This window comes from Tachysurus vachellii, chromosome 12, assembly GCF_030014155.1.
Source record: "Tachysurus vachellii isolate PV-2020 chromosome 12, HZAU_Pvac_v1, whole genome shotgun sequence".
NCBI classification, from domain to species: domain Eukaryota; kingdom Metazoa; phylum Chordata; class Actinopteri; order Siluriformes; family Bagridae; genus Tachysurus; species Tachysurus vachellii.
The window spans coordinates 19,183,926-19,189,321 of NC_083471.1; the positions used below are offsets into that span (position 1 = coordinate 19,183,926).

At 36.0% G+C, this 5,396-nt stretch overlaps 1 long non-coding RNA gene across 2 annotated transcripts; it reads left to right on the plus strand.

Annotated features, from left to right (window-relative positions):
• Positions 1 to 708: 708 nt before the first annotated feature.
• On the plus strand, positions 709 to 5,108 carry LOC132855329 (uncharacterized). 2 transcript variants are annotated; one of them, XR_009649310.1, is made up of 5 exons: positions 709 to 920; positions 2,505 to 2,555; positions 3,323 to 3,379; positions 3,653 to 3,759; positions 4,004 to 5,108. It is a non-coding gene; the product is annotated as an uncharacterized LOC132855329 (long non-coding RNA). The 2 variants fall into 2 exon arrangements; XR_009649311.1 differs by having other exon boundaries at positions 713 to 920; positions 3,695 to 3,759.
• The last annotated feature ends 288 nt before the right edge of the window (positions 5,109 to 5,396 follow it).

Here is a 5,396-nt window from a genome sequence, read left to right on the forward strand (position 1 = left end):
GGCTTCTTATTATTTGTTTAAGTGTGTGTGTGTGTGTGTGTGTGTATTCTCTCCCTACTGCTTTTCTCTGTCTACACAAATGACTGAATTGACACTCTATGTCTACTCCGTTGAGCAGCTGGCTGGCTGGTGCAGTCACAACAACCTGGAGCTGAACATGCTCCAAACTGTGAAGATGATATTGGACTTCAGGAGACAACATCATTACAGCCCCCACTCACCCCGGCCACAAGCTGTTTGCACTTCTCCCTTCAGCAAGACGTTACAGATCTCTGTGCACTAGAACATCTAGGCACAAAAACAGCCCCCCCCTCCATATCTGGTTTAAATGGCTAATACAGGGATTATTACTTGTTCTGTAATTTATTCTGTAATACATTCTCCATCTCTAATTACTGCCTCTTTCTCAAGTACTATTTACATATCTAAATATTTACTATTTAAATGTTTACTGTTCTCATGCTAGATATGTATGTATGTATGTACCAAGGGCACATTGTGTTTGTGTGCTTTGTGTGTTTGTGTATGTGTGTGATGTGTGCGTTGTTGTGCGCATATGTGTGGTGCTGTGTATATGTGTGGGTTGTTGTGCATATACTGTATGTGTGTGTTTGTGATGTGTGTTTGGGTGTGTGTGTGTGTATACGTGTGTAATGTGAGCTAGAAATCTGACTTTGCATAGTATGACAGGTTTTAAAACACAGGATCAGTGACAGTTTCACTTTCTTTATTGCTGCAGACCGGCTGATTTCTGGGAAACAGCAGCAATAAACACAAGCTTGTGTACGTTAGTGTGGAGCTGCAGTAAGAGGGGCATCAAAAACTAAACTCAACACATGTCGCTCAGTTAGGATCTATGACTGAAACGATAGCATTTGTGTAATGTGAGTCTGATATACTGTAAGGTGATCAGATTTAAGGTGAGTCAATACATTGTATTTATTTATTTATTTATTTATTTATTCTTTAGTTTAAATAGTCTTGTGATGTGTTCACTTAATACGAACGTCAGATTAACTGCGTTGTTTACAACGAAAACTTCCTGTAATGTTTCTATGGGGCTCTTGTAAATACAAAAAAAATATTTTAAATTTGTTTCCGTGTCTCTGTTGTCTAAAAGTGTAGACTGTAAAACTAAGGATGACACGCAACATCGTGAAGCGTTACCATATTTTTTGGGGAAGTCGTGGTTAGCGAGTCTGACTCTCTACCCTAAGGTTGTGGGTTCGAGTCTCGGGCCTGACACGACTGAGGTGCCCATGAACACCGAACTGCTCCCGGGCGCCGCAGCATAAATGGCTGTCCGGCTGTGTTCACTGCTATGTGTGTGTTCACTGCTGTGTGTGTGTGTTCACTGCAGTGTGTGTGTGTGTGTGTGTGTGTGTGTGTGTGTGTTCACTGCAGTGTGTGTGTGTGTGTGTGTGTGTGTGTGTGTGTGTGTGTGTGTGTGTGTGTTCACTGCAGTGTGTGTGTGTGTGTGTGTGTGTGTGTGTGTTCGCTGCTGTGTGTGTGCACTTTGGATGGAGAACAAATTCTGAGTATGGGTCACCATACTTAGCCGTATGTCACGTCACGTAAGAGATTGCAATATCTTGTATGAAGAGATATGATATAATAATGATATTGTAATGATGTTGGTGTTGTCATAATATACTATGAAACTCTCACAACTAAAATGCAGTATACTTAGACGGCGAGTTTATTACTGGTCCCTAAAAACACAAGATATGGGATTGCAGCGCCGCCTCATGGAGAAAACCCCTTATTATTTTTATTTATTTATATTATTATTATAGTGATTATAAGAGTGATTATATCTCCTTCCTGTAGGGAACAAATGAAAAAAACAATAAAGTCAGAGTAATTATTCCGCCCCCTTGTGGTGAACAAATCAAACAAAAAACAAAGAGTAATTAATTACAGCTAATTAATTACAGCTACAGTAATTAATTCGATCTTAATAATAATAATAATAATAATAATAATGAGACTTAAATTCCCACTTCTGCTAGATGCCTGTGAGTGACAGCTAGAATGAATTTGTCAACAAATTTAGTAACCTTTACATAGTCACTATATTCTCAATTCGATATTTTACTCAAAAACTCACATTTATTAACCACTTCATGCTGAGCAGGCTTCTGGTGGATCTATTTCAGGAACACCCAAACTGATAGGCCAGTCTATTACAGGGTACACACACATTTACACACTCGTTTTATCTCAGCCAATCCGGCCATTGTTTTTGTGTGGTGGGAAAAATAACAGACTACCTGGAGAAAGCCTACACAGACACGGAAAGAACATGCAGATCATCTTCACTATTATTGAGTTGTGTTGAACGCTGACGTTACAATGTCAGATCATTAAAGATTGCTGGTGTTTATAGGAGGGATGTTTTACATGAGACAAAGTAATTCTACTTGCTAAGTAGTAGGATCTCTGCAATGTGGGCTCAGAATTTAGTGAGCACTATTTGACTCTTTCAAAACTTCTGTTTGCAGGAGGTTTCCACCTGACGAGCATGGCTGCCATATCATAACAAAAATAAATAGGTGAGTATAAATGGCTTAAAAATGTCCAATTCTGAAAAACACTTTAAACGTAAAGGTTAAGGTTAAAGTGACATAAATAAAACCCAAGGTTTAGCTCATTGATGTGAAATGTTGAAAATTTTATTTAAAAATGTATTTATTTTTTTAAATTTTATTTTAAACAGCTTGTAATAATCAGGTTAATGTTTTCCTTTTACAGATAAAATGATTCCATATCTGGAATAAGATAAGATAAGATAAGATAAGATAAGATAAGATAAGATAAGATAAGATAAGATAAGATGTACCTTTATTCGTCCCACAATGGAGAAATTTCTCTGTTACAGCACCAAAGAGTAAGAAATGCAAATATATAAAAAGAATAGAGACATACTATAATATACAGTATATACTAAACAAAATGTATAAAAAGAGATCAGGAGTAGTAGTTACACTGAAAGACATATTGCACATAGGTAATATTGCACGTTTTTCAAAATTTCTGTTATTGCACATCTTTAAAATACTTTGTTATTGTTTATTATTGCAGTTAAACAGTAATAACAGTGTGTATTATTGTGACTGGTTCACTGGGAGCAGCAGAATTTAACATATCTTAATGTGTAAGGCATTTAGTCTGTATTATCTTGTATAGTATAGTGTTATTTATGTCTGTACTTTTGAGAGTCACAAACAGCTGGAACCAAATTCCTTGTGTGTGTCAACACACTTGGCCAATAAACCTGATTCTAATTCTGATTCCGATTTATTCCTGTTCTCTTTGGCAGCCACTGTCAGCATGTTTGCAGTGATGACAGGAACTAGCACAGATAAGACAACACCAGGTTTGTACAATGTTTTTTTATTTTACATATTTAACATAAACATGTTTTACTTTATTATATACTTGAGTCGTGACTCTTAACAGTCCATCTGCAAAGGAGTGTAATACTGACTTAACTCTATATTGTTTTAGACATCCCTGCAATTTTGTGTTATATATTTGTCTTTAAACTGTGTGTGTGTTTGTGTGTGTGTGTGTGTGTGTGTGTGTGTGTGTGTGTGTGTGTGTGTGCGTGTGTGTGTGTGTGTGTGTGTGTGTGTGTGTGTGTCTATAGAGGCTATATATCTGTTCTAATCCACTAATTACCAATAAACAGTTCTCACGTCTGAGATGGAGTTCACTGATGAAGAGTTGATGTGGCTGCTGGACATATCATCAGAGGTATATATATATATATATATTTTATCACTTTTTATCTGAAAAATGTGTAAGATAACTATTATAGCTATATTTCTCTAACCTTCTCCCTAAACAATTACCCATGATCACTCACTGAGCTATGCTGTATTCAAGCACCCATATACACAGAGCTAAAATAGTACAGACTTCTCATTAGTTAGCATGATTAACATCAGGTTGGTAGTTATGAAAATGCTAACATTCCTATCTGATCATCACTTTAAAGGTTCCTGATGGTGACCTCACCCCAATGGAAGAGTTCTGGTGTGAACTAGCAAAGCCGACGACATCACAGGAGGCCAGGCTTTTCCAGCTACTGGCCACCATACACTTTGGCTTGATTGACTCTTCCACAATGTTCCACAATGCTCCACAATGAACATGAAAACAACTATAGTGAAAAGAACAGATTTCTGACAGGGGGTTAAATAATTCCCCAAACAGACTGACTAGTTGACTAGTTGTCCCAAAAATGGGGATAAAACACAGTGTTTAAATAAACAACAGTGCTCCGTTTGCCTGTGTACAGAGAAATGCAAAGTTTACTGTAGATCATGAAATACTGCTAACACAAGAGATCTGATAATATAAACGAAAATATCTTATAATAACAATTAGGTAAACTAAGATTAAAAATGCTCTGAAAGTCTTCATTATCATTAATCACTGTTCATAAGCTTCAGATCCAGTAGAATACATTTACTACAGAGAGAATAGTTAAGGATTACGGTTTAGGGTTAGGAAGAAAGTTGTATTAATTTTAAACTTAAAGTGGTTCCTGGCTGCAATAGCACAGCTTCAATCTACAGAGTTACATCTACTACATAAAAACCTTCTTCTGTGATGTTTTCATGAAACCTACCTCATGAAAGCGAGAGCATTTTCAAACATGTTTTCTGTATTCCACACATATGAAAAGTTTCATATCTGTGTGTGTGTGTGTGTGTGCATGTGTATCATCAGTGCCTCATTTGTACCATGCTAGAAAAGTACAAGGTGCTTTTTATTTCTGGCAGCAGTCTATACAAATGATGAATACTGCCTTGAAGTATGCTGTATAATGGATGTATAATTTGACTCACTGTTAAAAACAATCACAATTGTGCAATCTTTGTCAGATCTCACTGTAGTCTGGAAGAGAGCTGAAGATTTGAGTAGCATCAAAATACATTAGAGCTCCATGTACTTTTTACTACAGATCTTTTTTTTTTATTATTATGTTGTTTACCACTACAAGCTCAAAACCAGTGTACACAGTCAATGAACAATACTTTGGAAAACTCAAACCCAACATACCTCTCTGTAAAATAAAAAATGTTAAGCTTTTTGAATCTATTCTTATTCACTATTAAAAAGAAACTATTTGAATATTAAATATTATAACTTTTAAGATGTTAGAACAATGTAAAATGATTTGGCACAATTTTAGGAACATCTAACGCCAGATCTAACCTATAGACTATACACTGCTGTGCTCTGCTGTAACATTATAACCACTGTTATTATTACAACATTGATTATTTCATTACAATGGCACCTATAAAGGAGTGGGATATAAGAACAGTCTGTTTTTAAAAATGGAGTGTTGAACGAATAAAATTCTGCAATCATAAGGATCT